Source organism: Chrysochloris asiatica, unplaced genomic scaffold, assembly GCF_000296735.1.
Source record: "Chrysochloris asiatica unplaced genomic scaffold, ChrAsi1.0 scaffold00028, whole genome shotgun sequence".
Classification (NCBI taxonomy): Eukaryota; Metazoa; Chordata; class Mammalia; order Afrosoricida; family Chrysochloridae; genus Chrysochloris; species Chrysochloris asiatica.
In genome coordinates, this window is record NW_006408546.1 from 25,495,890 (window position 1) to 25,518,760 (window position 22,871).

Consider the following 22,871-nt stretch of genomic DNA (forward strand, 5'->3'; position numbering starts at 1 on the left):
CCCAGAAAATCAATATTCCATTAATATTTTCAATTCTGTCTCACATATTTGTCATTTTGATTCAGGATTGGATTCTTGTATGGAATCTTGGATCAAAATGTTCAAAAATGGTAGCTAGGCACCATATAGTTCTTCTGGTTTCATGGCAGAGGAGACAAATGTTTATGGCTGCAATTTGTCACACATTTCATATCCTTCTAGTATTCCTGATTTCCTTCTTCCTCTGCAGCTCCAGGTAAATAGAGATCAGTTGTCCCTTGGATGGCCACTGGCAAGTTTTTAAAGACCTTATGAACCATGCAATGAACTAGAAATGAGAACAGAAAGACTAAAACAGCACAGGCCAGTTGGCTGGGATGTACCATTAAATCATGTCCTTAAACCTCTAAACCAAGAAAACAAATTCCATGAGGTGTTTAGTTGCACATAAGCAACAACAGCAGCTTCACTTTGGTGTCGTAAATGTTTATCTAAAACAACATTTGCAATCCAGTCTTTTTCAAGTGAACAAATGATGACATCATGTCCATCAATCAATCAGTACAAGCATCACCATTCATTGATACTAAATATCTCATCACCATAAACAAAAGTCTTTGATTCCCAAAAAATGGTTCCCTCCCTCCCACTACTGGTAAACACTAATAAACTTAGGTCTCTATACATTTGCATAATCTTTTCATTTCATATGCAAAATATTTCAATATTTACCATTGTTTGACTGACTTATTTCACTTAGCACAATGTCTTCAAGGTCCACTGAAGTTGTGCCTATACCAGAACTTCATTTCTCTTTATGATTACATATTATTCCTTTGTATGTATATATCATAATTATTGATCCATTTTTTTCCTTGATGAACATCTAGGTTTTCCACCTTTCGGCTACTAGGTGAATTGTGAAATGTGCTGCAGTGAATATTGGTATACATATGTCTACTCATGTCACTACTTTTAATTCCCTGGGTACTCTTATACCTGGGAGTGAATTGCTAGGTCATACGCTAGTTCTATTTTTAATTTTTTAATTATTAATTTTTGAGGAACTGCCAAACTATTTTTTACAAGGACTGTACCATTTCAACTCCTACCAGCAGTGGAGAAGGGTCCCAATTTTCCCACAGCCTCACCAATATTTGTCATCTTTAGTTCTTTTTGCTTTTTGTTTTTTAAATCTTAGCCATCCTAGTGGGAGTGAGAAAGCATCTCATTGCAGCTTTGATTATTATCTCTCTGATGGCTACAGAGATAAAGCACCATTCCATGTGTTTGTTGACCAGTGATTATAAATTTTAAAACCAAACTACAGAACCTGACTCATAACCATAGGTAATGTGAAAAGCACTTTTTTGCCTGGCATCTCTTACAAAGAGTTTAAAAAACAATAAGAGAGCCTCCAAACCATGGTGTGTCCGACTGCATGGATTCTACAGACCTATGTTTGCTACATACTTTATTAAATGCAGGTCTGGCGGCATGGGAAGTGAAATATAACCAAGTGCTAGACTTAGAATCGTCAAGATAAAAAGAAAAAAACAGTCACATAGTATGAGAGACCAGGCACAACTGGATTACGCTGATGTTATAAAATCTAGCGTAAGCCTCTGTTTCTGACCTCAGCAAGTCCCAGGTACCATGGCTGAGATAAGTAATCCTTATCTCTGGTTACCCTGGAAATGACATTGTTGTTGTTGTTAGGTGCCATCAAGTCGGTACCGACTCATAGTGACCCTATGCACAACAGAACGAAACATTGCCTGGTCCTGGGCCAACCTCACAATTGCTGCCACACTTGAGCCCACTGATGCAGCCATATTGCCAATACTTCTCACTGGGGGTCTTCCTCTTTTTCTTTGACCCTTCACCTTACCAAACATGATATCCTTTCTCCAGTGACTGGAACCTCCTGACAATATGGCATTAAAAGCATAAAACCAGAAGCTTCTTGGTTCCTAATACCTGAACTCAGATGTCACCAGCAATGATTGCTGTGCTGGGTAGTACAAAGACTAGTAAGGTGCATCACTATGAGGTCAGCTTTTGCTGCCTACCACTAGTCTAGTTGGGAATCGATGTACGGGGTGTTAAGGACACCAGATAAGACACAAGAAATTCTGCATCCAGCTCTAGGCACCTCAGGGACTTTCCAAAATGAGTCATTATGTCCTTCCCTAGTTTGTCCATAGAAAAATTGTCTAGGCAAGTCCTCACAGCTAAAGTCATAAGACTCCCCAGATGACAACACAGGTCTTCCAAACTGTAGCCCCAATCTTGTTCTACTTCTGTGATCTATTTTAAAAATAAATTCTTCACTTAGAGATTTCAATTGATGGCAAATATATCTTTAATTATTTATGCCCAGCAAATGCATTCCATGTCTTAGACCCTGTGAGTAACCAAGTGAAATGTCATCTTCAAAGACATTTTTTCCTAAAATATTCGACCTTGATATTGCAATTTAAGGCTGTGCCTGAATAAACAGGTCAGTGGTTACTAATAATTATATATTCATGAGGACATACACACAGAATGGTGACAAAAATTATTTAACAAAGTTTCTCACCACAAGAATGTATCAGGCTAGAGGCTCTGAACTTTTTATAACTAGAAAGAAGTCATGAATAGGGATTGTGGACTGGGAAAGGCAGACAAAAAAGGAAATATGCCAAAAATTAAATCCTAAATTATGTCAAAATGACCAACGGTGTTATCTTGAATTTCTCAAGAAGAAGAGTGAAAATGGAAGCCCATTTCCTGATCACATCTACCTGGAGGCATTCAGAAAGCATAAAAAATACCAAAATACATACCCATCTAAGTATTAAGGCCACAGATAACCCCTGAATATGCCCAAAAAACAGAAGCAGATGACCATATCTGCACATGTCCAGAAACGAGATAAAGTGACTGAGGCAAATGAGCAGGAAGTAGACATACACTCCATACTAGAAGATAGGCAGTCTTTGGAAATGCCTGAAAAGGAATTCAGAAAAATGATTATAAAATAGGTCAAAACACTATATAATGGAGTTCAAAAAAATAAGGAAGAAGTCAGGAAAGCACTACAGGAACAATCAAATAAGATAGATACAGCATTGGAAACAATTCAAAACCCACAGAAAGAGGTCCAAATGATTAATAATAGAATATCAGAAATGGACACTACACTGAAAGGGCAAAGTAGTAGAACTGAAGAAACAGAAGCCAGAACTAGTAAGCTCAAAGATAAATCTCTCAACACTACTAAAGAGCAAACACAAAAAAGATTTAAAAATCTGAAGAAGGCCTAAGATTCATGTTGGACAACATGAAGAGGAATAACTTAAGAATTATTGACATCCCAGAACAGGAAGACCACACAAATCCATTGAAGAGCTACTGAAAGAAAATTTTCCTAACATCCTGAAAAGAGAAAAGATAAGCATTCAAGAAGATCAATGAACCCCAGGATGGATAGACCCTAAAAGACAATCACCAAGACATATAACAATCAAGCTCTCTAAAATCAAAGATAAGGACAGGATCTTGAAAGCAGCTAGGGAAAAGAGAACTATAACATACCAAGGATAGCAAATCAGATTAAGCTCAGATTTCTCAACAGAAACCATGCAGGCAAGAAGGCAATGGGTTAACATATATAAAACTCTGAAAGGAAAAACCTGCCACCCAAGAAATCTCTACCTAGCAAAGCTGTCAATCAAATATGATAGTATAATCAAAACATTCCAGTATAAACAGAAGCTATGGGATTTTGCCAAAGCCAACACTGCTATGAAAAGTATCCTAAACGAAGTTCTGTGGACTGAGAACCAACAAGAACAACAACTGCAGAATGATGTACGTGGCAGCATCAATCTGAACTCAATTGACAAATGGAAGAGTCAAGAACAGAATAAAATTATAAGAACAGAGGATCTAGGAGGTCAGTCTATGATCAAAACAATTACAATGTGAAAGAACGTAAACACAGAGGAACAGAGATCCAGGTGGTTGGAAGGTCAGGTAGATTACAGGATAAAATAGACTGTCTTAAATAGAGAGTATAACTATTGGAATATAAGGTAACCACAATGGGGTTGGGGTGGGGGGTTTAGGTTACTTTGAGTGTTGGGGAGGGAAATACAAGAAGGGGGGAGGAGGCAGAAGAACAAGATAGATAGGGGTACACTGAAACAGGTTTGCAAAGGCCTAGTGGGACAGAGATAAATAGTGATGCATACTCAACCTTGGAACAACAGGGCTCTGGGATACAGGGATCTAGGTATAGCTTGAAGAGGGTAAATAATACTAAAATCCTTGACTGCCTTATGAATATTCATTTCCCTTGCCTACTATTGTAAAATAGATACTTGAGTGGGATAGAAAAAAATGTTGGGAAACATGATTAGAGAAAACTTGTAAGCCCGTCTTCAGCCTATAACTGATTAGAATACCTAAAGGGTATTGCGCAGTGAAATAGGCCTTGTGCAGACCCTTTAAAAAGTATTGGACCTTAGGTGGAATCCTGAGTCCCATCCAGAACCTTATGAGGTGAGACATTCCCACTAGAAAGGAACTGGAACAGCTACAGTGACAGAAGATACATCTTCAAAGAAAGATCATCAGGAAAAACCCAAAACAAAAATTTCAGCATGACTGGCTACTACAAGAATAAGCAAGCTGTTTGCCAGGAATACATCAAGGCTAGCAATCAAGTTCCTTCAGGACCAACCCCCCTCTAAGTCTGAAAATCAAAGGGAATACACAAACAAGCATGTAAGCTTGCTGGCGACCACATTAGTCTACTGGTGAGTGGAAGAGAAGGAAAGGCATCAATGTAGAAATGGGCTGAGTTCAACTCCAGTCCATTGAATCCCGTTGACCTGGAAGTGAGAGAGAGAAGAGGAAGGGCTGTTTGCTCCAAAGTGTGGTGAGACCTGAGGACACTTGAGCCCATGGACAAGGACTTAGCCACAGAGGGCTAGAGCTGAGAGTGAAGCATCCAGGTGATATGAAGTGAGGGGAGATACACAAGAACACCCAAACTTGCATACAGTACACTTTTGACCTAGCCTTAATGGCTCGATAATCAGAACTCAACTAGAGGAAGATTGAAAAAAAAATTTTTATTATTATTAATTTTTTTGGATAAAGGAAACAAGGGTATATTGTTTCAATTTGATGAACCTGACCTATACTCAAAGCGGTAGTTACTCTAAATACCAACAGAGAGGGAAAGAGTCTTCACATCATATATCAGGGCTATCCCCTCTGTACACAGGGTAGATAGGGACGGGCAACTTAAACATTGGCTACCTAAAATGTTGTTGTTGTTGTTGTTGTTAGGTGCCATCGAGTCGGAACCGCTCATAGAGACCCCATGCAATGCAGAATGAAACAATGTCCTATCCTGGGCCAACCTCACTACCGCTGCCACACTTGACGCCATCAATGATGCCACCTTGCTGTTCCATCTTATTGGGGGTCTTCCTCTTTTTCTCTGACCCTCCATATTACCTACCATGACATCCTTCTCCAGCGACTGTTCCCTCCTGACAATATGTCCAAAGTATGAGAGATGAAGTTTAGCCATCTTGGCCTCCAAGGAGCACTCTGGCTGCACTTCTTCCAAAATAGATCTATTGGTTCTTTTGGCAATCCATGGCACTTTTAGTATTCTCCTTCAACACCACAATTCAAAGGCATCAATTGTTCTATGATCTTCCTTATTCACTGTCCAGCTTTCTCATCCATATGAGATTATTGAAAATACTATGGCTTGGGTCAGGCACACCTTCTTCCTCAGGCTGATATCTTTGCTCTTCAACAATATTTGCACGTTTGTTATTGACTAATTTGACCCAGCATAATCTTCTCTAAGTTTAGGTATTTCATAGATTCATTGTTATTCTTGAACAATTATCCCCCAGTGAGGGAGAGCAGGAAAGAGAAGAAAGGACCCAAGCCAGCAGAAAATTTCAGAAGAGATGGGGGAAGCAGAAAGATGAACATGCACATGATTAGGAAGTCATTTCTGGGTATGAGAGAAATAGGTAGAGAATGACCCAGAGTGATTATGAATTTATGCTACTATCATGATCTCAAACTTGGCAACTTGCATTGACCACTGTACTGAGTTCAAGGAAATTCAAAGCTGTTCAAGAAAAGTGATATGACTATGAGATAGACTTGCACAAGGAGCTTTTTACTGAAGCCAACACATTGACAGGAAGGTCCAAGATACATACCCGAAGGTGTTCAGAGGCACCAGGTCTTTCAGAGAGTCACCAGAAGGGGAGGGGACAGGAGATAAGGGAGGGGAGACTTAACATATATCTTAGATAAGGTTTTCCTGAAGCAAGGTGGACAGTCTCTGGGTCAGAAAACTCCATGGACAATACCTGCTTGAGCATCCTTATAGCTCCAGAACTGTATCTTATCTACAGCTAACAGTTGTTGGGTGTAGCTTTGCAGGGTATGTAAAGTAGACACTTTAAATGCCTAAAAGTCTTATTTGGGCTATTTTTACAAGAATTGGATATGTATGAACTTGAGTTTGGCACCCATAGGCATTTTAGGCTAATAGGCAAAAATAGCTGGCTATGACGAAATCAACAACTTGGGACCAATACACAGAGGCCATTTTGAAATCATTTACATGACAGTCATGACCTAGAATTTGGAAATGAGACAAACAGTAGGGGGAGTGACATGGCCCCTTGATGGCATGCTGGCGTGCGCAAGGATGATTTTACTGCCTGGGATGTTGCTACTTATTGTTTGCTCAGTGCCCAGACATTGCAAGTTACTTGTTAGCTAGTGGGTTGATGTCAGGTAAAAAGGATAAGCCCAGATATTAAGGTTTTAGGGTCTTATAGTCTTTTCAAACAAGTAGCTCTGGTAGCATAGTGGTTATGATTGGGCTGCTAATCTCATAGTCAGCAGTTTGAAACTACCAGCTGAGGAAAAAGATGAGGCTTTCTGCTCCTGTAAAGATTTACAGCCTCAGAAACCTTTACAGGGTCACTATGAGTCAGAACTGACTTCACGGCACATAAGAACAATAACAGTCTTGTAGAACATTAATCAGTTTTGTATATAGCTAACTAAATTTATACTAACATTTTTACCACTTATAAACACCCAGTTCCACAAATGCTCTTGAAATTACCTTTATCGTTTAATGAATTCCTTATTAATAAGTTAGTAAGTTTGACACTCATTTATATGTGGCTCTGTGGGTTGACAATTTATTGTGTAGTTTTACTAAGGCTATAAATATTTACAGGAACAGAAAACCTCGTCTTTTGTCCATGGACCAGCTGGTAGACTTGAACTGCTGATTTTGGGTAAGCAGCCTAATGCATAACCCACGCTGATACCAGTGTACCTTGTGTAACCACTGCCACATCAATTTCCATTGCCTCAGAAAGAAACCTTGTTATCTTTTAATTATCACTTCTATCAGTGAGCCCCACCACAAGCCTTCAGCAACAACTAATCTTTGTTGTCTCTATAGATTTCCCTATGCAGAGCATTTCTATTTCAGATAAATAGAATCATATGGCATGTGATGGATTTACTTATTTATTTTAGTTTAGCAAACAGAAATATATTCTATCACAGTTTAGTAGGCTAGAAGACCAAATTCAGGATGCTGACTTAAGGGAATGCTGCCTTACTTTGTGGACTCAGGAGAAAGGTCCTTGTTTCCTGTAAGTGTCTATAGGCCCAGCAGTCATTGGTGATCTCCATGTGGCTTGGTGTCAATCTCTCCCTGGATCTAAGGCTTCACAGTGGAGATACCCCTGATACAAAGGGCACCCCACTCCAGGCTCTTCTTTTTAGTTGAGAGTAGATCCCTTTGAGTTCTCTTTGCTTGTTTAATCTCTTTTATATCTCAAAAGAGACTGACTCAAGATACAACCTAATCCTATAGATTGACTCAAGATATAATGTAAACCTATAGATCCTAACTTCTAATATTGAAGAGAAACAGCTGTAAACATCCATGGAAAATCAGATCATGGAATGTACAAAGCATAAACCTGGGAAAATTGGAAGTAGTCAAAAATTAAAAGGAATGCATAAACATTGATATCTGAGGAATTAGTGAGCTGAAATGGACTGGTATTGGCCATTTTGAATCTGAAAACCACATGGTTGACTATGAAGGGAATGACAAATTGAAGAGGAAAGTGTTGCGTTCATCGTCAAAAAGAACATATCCAGATCAGTCTTGAGGTACAATGCTGTTTGTGATAGGATAATATCCATGCACCTACAGAGAAGTCTGTTAATACCACTATTATTCAAATTTATGCACCAACCACTAAAGCCAGTGAGGATGAAACAGAAGAATTCTATCAACTTCTTCAATCTGAAATTGATCAAACATGCAATCAAGAAGTATTGATCATTACTGGTGTTTAGAATGCAAAGGTTCAGAGCAAAGAGGAAGGATCAGTAGTTGGAAAGTATAGCCTTGGAGATAAGACATGATACTGGAGAACACATGATAGAATTCTGTAAAACCAATGATTTCTTCATTTCAAATACCTTCTTTAGACAACATAACAGATGACTATATACATGGACCTCACCAGATGGAATACATAGAAATCCAATTGACTACATCTGCTGAAAGAGACGATGGAAAAGCTCAATATCATCAGTGAAAACAAGGCCAGGGGCAGACTATAGAATACACCATCTATTACTTATATGCAAATTCAAGCTGTAGCTGAAGAAAAATGAAAACAAGTCCATGAGAGCCAAAATATGACCTTGAATATATCCCACCTGAATTTAGAGATCATCTGAAGAACAGATTTGATACATTAAACTCTTAAGACTGAACACCAGAAGAGTTGTGGGATGACATCAAGGACATCATATATGAAAAAAGCAAAAAGACACTGAAAAGACAAGAAAGAAGGAAAAGGTCAAAATGGATACCATAAGAGACACTGAAACTTGCTCTCCAGCATAGAGATGCTAAAGCAAATGGAAGAAATGAAGAGGTCCAAGAGATGAACAGAACATTTCAAAGATCAGCTTCAGAAGATAAAGCCAAATATTACCAAAAAAATGTGCAAAGATCTAGAGGCAGAAAACAAAAATGGAAGAACACACTCAGCATTTCTCAAGCTGGGGGAACTGAAAAAAATTCAAGCCTCAATTTTCATTATTGAAGGATTATCTGGGCAAATTATTGAATGATGCAGAAAGCATCAAGAGAAGATGGAAGGAATACAAAGAGTCACAGTACCAAAAGGAAATGGTTACTGTTCAACTGCTTCAATAGGTAGCATATTATCAAAAGCCGATGATAATAAATGGGAAGTCCAAGGTGCATTGAAGGAATTGGCAAAGAACAAGGCACCAGGAATTAATGGAATAAAAACTGAAGTCTTTCAAGAAAGTGAGGCGGCACAGGAGGCACTCACTCATCTCAACCAAGAAATTTGGAAGACAACTACCTGGCCACAGTTGGAAGAGATCCGTATTTGTGTCCATTCCAAAGAGAGGCAATCCAACAGAATGCAGAAATCATTGGACAATCTCTTTGATATCTCAAGCGAGTAAAGTTTTGCTAAAGGTAATACAGAAACGACTACAATCATACATTGACAGAGAACTTCCAGAGGTTCAAGCAGGATTCAGAAGAGGCCGTGTAATGAGGGATATCATTGCTGATGTCTGATGAATCTTGGCTGAAAGCAAAGAATATCAGAAAGATGTTTATCTGTGGTTTATTGACTACACAAAGCCTTTTGATTGTGTGGATCATGACAAGCTATGGACAACATTGTGAAGTATGAGTATTCCGGAACACTTATTTGTACTCATGAGGAATCTGTACCTGGACCAAGAGGCAGTTATTTGAACAGAACATGGGAACACTGAATGGTTAAAAATTAAGAAATGTGTGTGACAAGGTTGTATCCTATCCCCATACTTATTCAACCTGTGTGCTGAGCAAATAATACAAGAAGTTGGGTACTATGAAGAAAAATGTGGCATTAGGATAGGAGGAAGACTCATTAACAACCTGCGATATGCAGATGATACAACCTTGCTTGCTGAAAGTGAAGAGGAGTTTAAAATATGTACTGAGGAAAAGCAAAGACCACAGCCTTCAGTATGGATTCCATCTCAATGTAAAGAAAATAAAAATCCTCACCACTGGACCAATAAACAACATTCTTATCAATGGAGAAAAGATTGAAGTTGTCAAGGACTTCATTCTTCTTGGATTAACTATCAACACTCATGGAAGCAGCAGTGAAGAGATTCAATGATGTATTCCATAAGCAAATCTGCTGCACAAGAACTTTTTAAAGTGTTGAAGAGCAAAGATGTCAGTTTGAGGACTAAGGTGTGCCTGACCCAAGTCATGGTGTTTTCAATAACCTCATATGCATGCGAAAGCTAGACAGTGAATAAAGAAGACTGTAGAAGAATTGATGCAAATAGTTATGGTGTTGGAGGAGAATATTGAAAGTGCCATGGGCTGCCAAAGAACCACTAGATCCTTTTTGGAAGAAGTGCAGCCAGAGTGTTCCTTGAAGGCCAAGATGGCCAAACTTCATCTCTCATACTTTAGACATATTGTCAGGAGGGACCAGTCACTGGAGAAGGATTATCATGTTTGGTAAGGTGAAGGCTCAGAGAAAAAGAGGAAGACCCCCAACGAGATGGACTGGTCAAGTGGCAGCATCAATGGACTCAAGCGTGGCAACAACAGTGAGGTTGGCCCAGGATTGGGCGGTGTTTCAACCTGCTGTGCATTAGGGTTGTTATGGGTCAGTGCTGAATCGATGGAATCTAACAACAACAGCAACAATGACAACTTCTGATCACATTAGATCCCATCATTGATGGGGGCAGTGATTATATCATTAGATAACTGCCATAGTGCATAACTGCTAACCTACTAAGTCTAATTATCTAGCCAACCTATTTGGGGGGAATTCATTTTAATGGAGTCCTGGTATGGTGCTGCAGGTTAATGCACTGGACCACAAGGTCAATTTGAACTCAAACGTCTTTTGTAAAAACTCACCAGCCGCTTCTCAGAAAACCAATAGGGGGTCGCCATGAGTCAGACCCAACCTGATGGCATTACACAACAATTCATGAGATATTCTATTTGTCCCAAAATATTATAGTATGCAAGTTCCCCAAAGACCTGAGATAGACCTATATAACCATAATGCAACCTCAAAAATCATTAAATCAATACTGATGCAACAATAATTTTAGTCAACAGAACACATAAAATTTTTCCAAGGACCTCAGCAACTCTGTCTTCCTTTCTATACAGAATTATATATTATATTATTCTGTCATGTTTTTGTTTTTGTTTTAAGTTTTTATTGTGAATAGGGTGACAGTTTACACAGAAGGACATCAGCTTTACATTCATCCTATCATATTTCATTTTATTACAATGAATACAATCCCGTTCATGCATCATCATTCAACAGAATTTGACTTGATTCCTGCTGGTTATTTATTTTATTTGGGGGGGTGGGTGGGAGTACACTGAAGCACTCAGGAATATACAACCATTTAAATAACCAAATGGCATACTCCGCAAACCTGCCCCCCGGCCATCAGCACACAGCCCCTTTCTCTCCATGAGTCCAGGACCCCCAGCCACTCCATCTCTCCACATCATCATCTCTGCCTCCATCTCTGGTGTCACTGCTTCTCTGGATAGGGTCCCACACTCTGCTCTTCTTCCTTGATGATCCCAGGATTCTCCACTCCTGGACTGCAAGGCCAACCACTCCCCTACTTCTGTTACAAAATATCTACCTTTATATTTGCAACATTCACAAACAGTCCTTACAGCAATTATTCACTACTGAACCACAAGAGTCTTATCCCTAACTCCTTTCACTGTCCATGTCCAGGCAGGTTGGAAACTACTCAGTGGAGATTCCCTAAACCCTCTGAAACTAGGCTCTCTCTTGAAAGCCTGCAAGCCTTTGTAATCCCCCCATTTTGGGTAGCCAATGTCTAAGTTGCCCATCCCTGTCAAACCTGTGCACTGAGGGGGTGGGATTCATCCTCACTGTAAAGATGTGTTCCCTCTATTGAGCTACTACATCCATAAATATAAGTCGTTTATTAAATTGTAGCAGATTATTCTTTTTTTCCTCTTCTTTCTTCTTCTAGTCTAGTTCTGATTATCCAGCCATTGAAGCCGTGTCAGGTGGGTACTATCTGCAAGTATGGGCATTCTTATGCATCTCTCCTCATTCATATCAGCTGGACACTTCACTCTCTGCTCTAGTCCTCTGTAACCATATCCCTGTCTAGGAGTATCCAGGTCTCACTATACTCCTGGCCAACAAGGTCTCAATCCAGGTGGACAGGAGTCTGTTGAATGTGGTTGGACTTAGCTCACAAATTCATTGCTGTTTTTTCCCCACTTTCCCTTATCTGTATACCAACGTTATCACCACCAAGATTACATGCCTGCTCCTGTATTCCCCTTGAGTCTTAGTCTTGGAAGAGGTTTTGCCCTGAGGGGTCCTGACCACTTACCTTGATGGCTCCAGGGCCAACAGCTTGCTTGTTCTTGTAGTAGTCAATCAGACTGCCATTATTGTTTTTTTATTTTTCATGCTGGTCTTTCTTTCAAGAAGTATCTTCTGTTCTTCTAGAAGTTCCTGGCTGGTCTGCTTATCCTTTCCAGTGGAAATTTCCCACCTCAAAAGATTCTGGAGGGGGATCCAGATTCCACCTATGGTCCTATGCAATGTAAAGGTTCCACAGGAAGCCTTCTTCCCTGGGCAAGTTCTAGCCCCATTTGAGGTATTCCAATCAGTTATACTGAGGTATTCCAATCAGGCTGAAGACAGACTTACAAGCTTTTTATGGTGATGTTTCTGGCTATTCCTTTCTCTTCCATTCAAGTATCTATTTTACAGTAGTAGGCAAGGGAAACCAAAATTCAAAAGACAGCTAAGCAACAAGACAAGTATGCCCTTTGCTACCACTCCTATTCAACATTGTGCTGAAAATCTTAGCAACAACTATATGACAAGATAGGGAAATTAAAGGAATCCAAATAGGCAAACAAGAAATAAACCTCTCTATATTTGAAGACAATATGATCCTATAAATAGAAAACTCCAAACACACAGTAAAAAAGCTGCTAGACCTCAATGGATTCAACAAAGTGGCAGGGTATAAGATCAGCGTACAAAAATCAGTTGGCTTCCTCCATACTAATAATTAGGAAAGCAATGAAATTTACAATAGCCACACAAAGGACATTAGGAAAGCAATACAATTTACAATAGCCACACAAAGGATGAAATATCTAGGAATAAATGTAACCAGAGAAACAAAGGACTTATAAAAAGAAAACTACAAAACACTACTATAAGAAACATAAAGAGACTTACAAAAATGGAAGAATATACCATGCTCCTGGATAGGAAGACTTCACATTGTGAAAATGTCAATACTACCCAAGGCAATTTACACATATAATGCAATCCCGATCCAGATTCCAACAAAATTCTTCAACTAGATGGAAAAAAACAATTTCAAACTTTATATGGAAAAGAAAGAGAACCAGGGTAAGCAAAACACTGCTTAAAAAGAAGAATTATGGTTGGAAGCCTCTCACTCCCTGATTTCAAATTTTACTACCTGGCTACAGTGGTCAAAACAGCCTAGTATGGTACAATGAAAGATACAGCAATCAATGGAAGCGAATCAAGAATCCAGAAATCAAAGCATCCATGTACAGCAAACTGATTTTCGACAAAGTGCCTAAGTCTATTGCACGGGAAGGAGATAGTCTCTTTAACAGATGGTACTGGCAGAACTGGAAAGCGATATGCAAAAGATTAAAACAAGACCTTTACCTAATGCCTTATACAAAAAACAACTCAGCGTAGATAGATGAAAGACCTAAATGTGATTCCCAGAATTATAAAAGCCATCAATGAAAAAATAGGGACAAATATGAGGGTTCTAATACAGGGTATACACAGACTACCAAACCTTTTGAAAATTACACAAACAAAATTAGACAAAATAGATGATTGGGACATACTGAAAATTAAAAAACTTATGTGCATCAAAAGACTTCACCAGAAGAGTAAAAAGGGAACCCAAAGAATGGGAAAAAATCTTTTGCAATGACACATCAGACAAGGGACTCATTTCTAAAATATATAGGAAACTACAACACCTCTACAAGAAAAAGACAAATAGCCCAATTAAAAAATGGACACAAGACATGTACAGACACTTCACCAAGGAGATCTGTGCAGCCAACAAATATATGAAGAAATGTTCACAATCACTAGCCATTAATGAGATGCAAATCAAAACAACAATGAGATATCATCTGACATCAGCAATAACAAAGATCAAAAAACTAGAAGACAATAAATACTGGTGAGGACGTGGAGAGACTGAGATCCTCCTACATTGCTACTTGTGTTGCAAAATGGTCCAGCCACTCTGGAAAACAGTATGGCACTTCCTCTGAAGGTTGGGAATAGAAATACCTTATGATCCAGCAATTCCTCTACTTGGCATTTATTCACAAGAAATACAAGTCATAACACGAGTAGATATATGCACACCAATGTTCATAGCAGCACTATTTACAATAGCAAAAAGATCAAGACATTCTAAGATCCCATCAATGGAAGAATGGATAAACACATTTTGAACATATACATTAATAGAATATTATGCTACCTACAGGGAAGCTGCAAGCCATTGCATAGCATGGATGAATCTTGAGGACATTATGCTGACTGAAATTAATCAGTCACAAAAGGAGAAATACTGCAGAGGACCATTATTGTAAAGATTAAGAGAAAGTACCCACACTAAAAGGGGGAAAATGTTTTCTGCTGGTTCTGGGGTGTATGGGGTAGAATAAAGGGAGGGACAGGAAGGTGGAGCATAGGGTAGGAAGTAGACTCAGGATAGTTTGGATGTTGGGGGAGGTGGGCGGGAATATACAAGAATATACAAGAAGGGAGAGGGGAGTGGAAGAACAAGGCAGATTTGCATGGGCTAATTGGGAAAGAGGTAAATGGTGATATATGCTCAATCTTGGAGAAACAGGGCTCTGGAATACAGGAATTGAGGCATGGTTTGAATGGCTAAAAGAGGGGAATAATGTTAAGATGCTTGGCTGTCTTTTGAATCTTGGGTTTCCTTGCCTATTATTGCAAAATAGACACTTGAGTGGGAGAGAAAGGAATAGCCAGAAACATCACCACAGAAAGCTTCTAAGTCTGTCTTCAGCCTATAACTGATTGGAATACCTAAAATGGGGCTAGAAGTTGCCCAAGTAAAGAGACTTCCTGTGGAGACTTTGCATTGCATAAGACCATAGGTGGAATCTAGATCCCTCTCCAAAAGCTTCTGGGATGGGAAATTTCCACTTGAAAGGACAAGCAGACCAGCCTGGAGCTGCTAGAAGAACAGAAGATATTTCTTGAAAGAAAGATCAGCAGGAAAAATAAAAAACAATAATGGTAGTCTGATTAACTACTACAAGAACAAGCAGGTTGTTGGCCCTGGAGCCATCAAGGCAAGTGGTCAGGTCCCCTCAGGGCAAACCCCTTCCAAGACTAAGACTCAAGGGGAATACAGGAGCAGGCATGTAGTCTTGCTGGTGACCACATTGGTCTACCGATAGGGGGAAGTGGGGGGAAAACAGCAATGAAGTTGAGCTAAGTCTGACCACGTTCAATAGACTCCTCTCAACTCGGGTTCAGACCTGATTGGACAGAAGTATGGCAAGACCTGGGTACTCCTGGACTCGGAGAAGGGCATGGCCACAGAGGACGAGAGGAGAGAGTGAAGTGTCCAGCTGATAAGAAGTGATAAGAGATACACAAGAACACCCATACTTGCAGATAGTACCCACTTGACCTGGCTTCAATGGCTGGATATTCAGAACTAGACTAGAAGAAGAAAGAAGCAGAAAAAAAAAAAAGAATAATCTGCTACAATTTGATAAACTTGACTTATACTTATGGATGTAGTAGCTCAAAAGAGGGAACAAATCTTTACAGTAAGGATGAATCCCACCCCCTCAGTACACAGGTTTGACAGGGATGGGCAACTTAGACATTGGCTACCTAAAATAGGGGGGGGGGGAGGGCTACAAAGGCAAGCAGTGACTGCCTTAAAAGCAAGAGGAAGCCCAGTTCCAGACAGGGTAGGGGAAGGCAGAATCTCCACTGAGTGTTTTCCAACCAGTCTGGACAGGGCTAGTGAAAGGAGTTGGGGATAAGACTCTTGTGGTTCAGTAGTGAGTAATTCCTATCAGGACTGACTGTGAATGTTGGAAATGTAAAGGTAGATGTTTTGTAACAAAAGGAGGTGAATGGTTGATTTTACAGTCTAGGAGTGGAGGTCCCTGGAACCATCAAGGGAGAAAAGTGAAATGCAGGACCCAATCCAGAGAAGCAATGACACCAGAGATGGAGGCAGAGACAATGACGTAGAGAGATGGAGTGGCTGGGGTCTTAGGACTCAGGGAGGGAGAGGCCTGTGTGCTGATGACCTGAGGGGCAGGCTTGTGGGGTGTACCCTTTGGTTGTGTGATGATGCATGGAGGGGATTGTAATCATTGAAATGAAACGAATTAAGATAGGATGAATGTTCTCCCACGTAAACTATCACATAATTCACAATAAAAACTTAAAAAAAAAAAAAGACAGCCAAGTATCTTAACATCATTTCCCCTTTTTTACTCATTCAAACCATGCTCAGTCCCTGTATCGCAGAGCCTTTTTGTTCTAAGTTTAAGCATACATCACTACTTATCTCTGTCCCACTTAGCCCATGCACACCTGCCTACATGTTCTCCCATCTGTGTGATGGCTATTTTTAGTTTGTTTGTTATTTTTAACTGCCTTCTTTCACTTAACATACTACTGTCAATGTTGTCCATATCACAACATCTATCAGAACTTCATTTCTTTTGGTGGTGGTGGTGGTGTGCCATGGAGTTGATCCGGACTCATAGAGACCCTGCTCAGATTTTCCAAGAATGCAAATCTTTATGGGATCAGAAAGCATCACATTTCTCCCATGTAACATATCATAGTTTCGAACTGCTTACCTTGAGGTTAGCAGCCTGACTCATAACCACTACACACCAGAGCTCCTTTCATTTCTTTTAATGACTGAATAAGTTGTCAGTTTGAGCTACAAGGTCAGCAGTTCAAACCCACCAGCTGATCCTCAGAAACCTTATATGACTGAATAATATTAGTTGTATGTTGTTGTTGTTAAGTGCTGTCAAGTTGGTTCCAACTCATAGCTATTTCCAAGGAGCAACTGGTGGTTTTGAACCACTGACCTTGTGGCTCAAACTGACTTTGTGGTCCAGCTCATCATCCTGAAGTGCCACACCAGCACTCCTTGTTGTTGTTGGTGGTGGTTATGTACCATGGAATCGGTTCCGATTCATAGCAACCCTGTATAGGGTTTCCAAGGCTATAAATCTTTATGGGAGCAGAAAGCTTAATCTTTCTCCCGCGGAACAGCTGGAGACCTTGCGGTTCGCAACTCGATTTGTAACCACTACGCTACCAGAGCTCTCTGTTGTTAGGTGACATTAAGTAGGTTTTGACTCGTAGCAACATTATGGACAACAGAATGAAAAAGTGCTGGTTCTGCAGCATCCTTACAATTGTCCTGTTTGAGCCCCTTACTTTGCTTATTGTGTAAATTCATCTTGTCAGTTGCTGTGGATACACTATACCTCATTGATCTATTTGTCAGTTGTTGGGCCTTTGGGTGGCCACCACTTATCGTGCCTTATTAGTGATACTGCTATCAACAATCATGCACATGGGTTTCCCGTTCATTTGGGTTGATACCTAGCTGCACATTTTCTGAGTCCTATGGAGGTTCTATGTTTAATCATTTGGAGAACTACTAGAATGTTTTCAAAAGGGGTTGCACTATTTTGCACTCCCACCAGCAGTGTGTGAAGGTTCTAATTTTTCCACATTTTTACCAACATTAATTGTGATCATCAAATGTCTTTACAATTATTTTTCAGAGGCTAAACTGTTTTGGAACAACACTGTGCTGAACCTGACTTTTTCTCTTTTTCAACCAGTCTGGTTGCATGTGAATGACAAATTCTTTAAGTATTTTTCCCTGTGTGACAGCTGCATTTTGGAATGGCAAAAGGCCGGAGCATAAGGGAAACAAATTCCTGGTCCTTGACCCACATCAGATTCTATGGTTTAGTTTCTTCATCTAGATGATGGGGAAATTGGGTTTTTAGCTTGGTTTTCCCAGCTGAACAAACAAACAAGCAAACAAGTTGCTGTTAAGTGGATGCTGACTCATGGTGGTCCCATGATTTCCAAACTACGTCCCATAGGGCTTTCGATGGTTGAATTTTTGGAAGTGTATCACAGGCCTTCTTCCATGGTACCCCTGTATGAATTTGAACTGCCAACATTTCTGTTTGCACCACTCAGGAGCTCCTTTTTAACAATCTCTGAGTGTCTGGATTTCTAGTTGATCTCTTTGCCTCTAAATTTTTCCTAAGGGATTCCATGTGGTCCTCTTGGCTTCTGTGATAAGAAGATGCTAATGCTTCCACAGAATCCTCTCTCCTTCAACAAAGAAGGAAGAAGAATTCCCCTACATAGAAGACAAAGGCCCTGTGCTCACTAGAGAAGAAATTCAGCCCAGCAGAGGAAATAAAAAATACAGAGAAAAATAAAGAAGACTAGCTGAAGGCTCTCCTTGTCCTGCCAATATGTAAATCCCTTAGCAGCTTGCACATGATTTCGTATTCATGTTTGGAGAAAGGAAGAAAAAGAAAAAAATTTCCAGTGCCACCACTAATAAATATCATATTTAGGTGCCAATATCAGCATAAACACATGTGGATCTGTATTCTTTTTCTAGTCATTTGAAGTGTTTATATCTGTTGAATATGTATTATTAAATTAATGCTGATTGGAGTTAGAAGGCAAATTAGATTGGAATGTATTTCATTGTGCTGTAGGTAAATCTGAGTGTGGGAAGTAAATGATTTGGCAAATTGAGCTTGCTGCTCTCCAAATATCCATTTCCAGTGAATACTTGAGTTCCTGATTATCTGCTTGGTTTCCTTCCCAGCACTGACAGTCTCCTTCCAGAGCTCCTGCCTGGGGAGGGAAACACATGTGAGGGATGGAAAGGGACAGAGAGAACATGCTTTAGATCCTAACACAAGCCTGGGGGGCACAAGTTACTTGTCTAATGCCCAGCAGAGCCTTTTATGGGCTTTAATAAATAAATATGTCATGGATTAAGAGAGAGAGGAGCCCCGGCCACTTTTGGGTTTCCTGTGAGCTTAAGTAAAGCCAGAACTGATCTGTTCATTTAATTAAATCAAAGCAGTGAGAGATACATTCAACTGAGAATATGGACTCAAATCAATTTGGTGGGAAGAAAGCAAGGGGAAAGTCAGATAAATGTACCAGAGCTCAAATAATCACAGTTTTTGGAAGACTGTATATAGAAACAAATGGGTGGGTGTTGCCTTATAGCACTGATTCTTGTCCAGCATGGAAGAGGAGCTTCTTGTTTTCCTTGGAATGTTCAGCAGGGTCATTCTTAGGAATTTCCACCCTCTTCTCTCCTTGTGACTTCCCAAAGGAAGTCTCTGGTTCTCTTCCTGCCAATGCTTTTGGAGATCATGGAAGTCACCAAAGATGGCAGCAAGGGAGAGTGTGGGAGAGCAGCACTCTCTACAAGACTGAGCATTAATGAGGTCCAATTCCTCAAAAAAGCTGTACAGCAAGAACAGTGCTCTACACTGAGGACCCCACCCTACAGTTAGGTCCCTCTTACAAGGAAGAGCAGATAGAAGAGAGAGAGAATTGAACAATGACTACTCCCTGCCATGCTGTAGTACAAATGATCATCTGATTCAACTCTTCAGTGAATTTGTTTCTGCACTGTTTGGTGTTTGGATTAGCACAGCTCAAGAAAGACAAGAAATGGAGAGAGAATAACTGTTTCAGAAAATTCCTACCCAGGTATTTACATGGTGTTAGTGGTGGGTGGTCCTGTGCCATGGAATTGGTTCTGACTCATAGCAACCCTGCATAGGGTTTCCGAGGCTATCAATCTTTATGGGAGCAAAAAACCTCATCTTCATCCCACAGAACGGCTGGTAGTTTTGAACTCTGACTGTGAAATTAGCAGCCCGACTTGTAACCACTACACTACCAGAGCTCCTTAGTTATTTACATCATTGTGACAAATTAAAGTATTTGTTGTTGGTGTTGTTATGTGCCGTGGAGTGGGTTCCGATATATAGCGACCCTGTACAGGGTTTCCGAGGCTGTAAATCTTTACGGGAGCAGAAAGCCTCATCTTTCTCCCACAGAGCAGCTGGTAGTTTCAAATAGAGGGCCAGTTTAGCTTGATCTGAGTCCTATGATCAGATAAACAGCAGTGGTAGATAAAGAAATCCCCATCCCCATTTTGTCCCCAAGAGGGCCTTACTACAAACAACTCATCAAAATGGGTTTAATGATTTCATCTCTGTTATTGTTGTTGTTAAGGAACTCTGGTAGCGTGGTGGTTACGAATCGGGCTGCTAACCTCAAGGTCAGCAGTTTGAAACTACCAGCGGTTCAGCGGGAGAAAGATGAGGCGTTCTGCTCCCGTAAAGATTAACAGCCTCGGAAACCCTGTGCAGGGTCACTATGAGTCGGAAACGACTCCATGGCACATAACAACAACAACAATTGTTGTTGTTACTGCTGCTATGTTTCCGTCGACTCATAGAGACCCTGTATAGGGTTTCCAAGAGTGATTGGTGGGTTTGAACTGTCAACCTTGTGGTTAGTAGTCCACAGTTTAGCCTACAGTGACATAGTAATTTTTAGACAGGTTTTCTCCAACTTTGGAGTCACTGGGTTGTGCAAATAGTTAATGAATACACTGAAATCTGATGATTCAGAGGTGCCTGGGGGGGCTGGGAAATCTATGGATTCGCTTCTGACACATCAGCCATTGAAAACCCAATGGAGCACAGTTCCGCTCTCACACAGAGGGGTTACCATGAGTAGGGCCAAATGGACAGCAACTGGTTTGGTTTGTGATTTTTTTTCCTGCTTATCTCCCTATCTTCTGTCCTTCAGATTTCACAATCTCCAGGCTTCTGTCTAGATAACTGCTTATCTCCTGCTTCCTTCTCCTGGGTCTGCCAGCATCCAGATGGCTTTACCATGAAAAAGAAAACACTGTGATCCAAATATAAGAATGACTTTTAATCAAAATGATTATTGAAGAGAGAGAAGGAATGTCACAATAGGAGGAAGGGGCTCTGGAAGGCTTTTCAAAGAAAATTGAGGGCTTTTGATTAAAGGGGCTGGGTTGTGATTTACTGAGTGTCTAGTTAGGTCCATTGAGATCACTGTTTTTTTAGACACTGTAATGCTTTTGGAGTCCTGGTGTAGTGCTGTAGGTCAGCACTGGACTGCTAATCACAAATTGGAAGTCCAAACCCACCAGTCTCTTCGTGGAAACCCTACATAGGGTGTCTCTATGAGTCAGAATTGACTAGATGGTCCTTAACAACAATAAATAAGACCGTAGAAGAATTGCTACATTTGAGTTATGGTTTTGAGGAGCATACTGAAAGTCCCATGGACTACCAGATGAACAAACAAATCTGTGTTGGAAGAAGTACAGCCAGAACATTCCTTAGAAACCAAGATGGCGAGACTTTTTCTCTCATACTTTGGGTTTGCTATCAGGAGGGACTAATCCCTGGAGGAGAACATGATGCTTGGTAAAGTGGATGATCATCAGAAATGAGGAAGACCCCCTCCAGGATGGATTGACACAGTGGTAACAGTAATGGGCTTAAGTGCAACAATTTTTACGATGGCACAGAACTGAGCAGAGCTTTATTCTGTCATGCTTAAGGTCACTATGAGTTTGAACCTACAAAACAACACCTAACAACAACAACAACAATGTGCTCTGGTCAGAGTAATCATTATTACCCAATTATAAGGATGCTTCAAATCATGTAGTTTCATCTGCAAGCACTACAAAAGGTGGTTTAGTTGCTGCTCATATTTTTATAGTCACTAATTTTGTGAATTATTTTTTGTTTGAGCTACAGTAAGGTGGTAAGTAGTATTTATGAACCTATATCAATAATTCTTTTGAGAATGAAGTAGTCATCAAAAGAAATGAAGTAGAAAAGTCAAAAAAGGCTTCCATGCACTTACAAATAATGCTGTGCAAAATAACTTTAGTATTAAAATTATATAACCTAGTATAAAAGTCTACACTTAAACAATCAGCAGTTTATAACTATATTTATCACATATTATTCTAAAGATTCTACATGGTTTGATACAGGAGGACATGTATGGGAGAAGGGTGGTACCATGAGTTACCACACTGGGTGATACCAACTCTAGAAATGCCACTTTATTCCATATTTTTTCATTTTACAGAGGAGGCAACTGTCAACACTCGTGGAAGCAGCGGTCAAGAGATCAGACGACGTATTACATTGGGCAAATCTGCTGCACAGGAACTTTTTAAAGTGTTGAAGAGCAAAGATATCACCTTGAGGACTAAGGTACGCCTGACCCAAGCCATGGACTGCCAAAAGAACCAATAGATCTGTTTTGGAAGAAAAGAACCAATAGATCTGTTTTGGAGGCCAGGATGGCTAAGCTTCGTCTCTCATACTTTGGACATATTGTAAGGAGGGAACCAGTCTCTGGAAAAGGAGGTCATGCTGGGTAAGATGGAAGGTCAGAGAAAGAGAGGAAGACCCCCAACGAGATGGATCGGCCACGTGGCATCATTGATGGCACTGAGTGTGCTGGTGG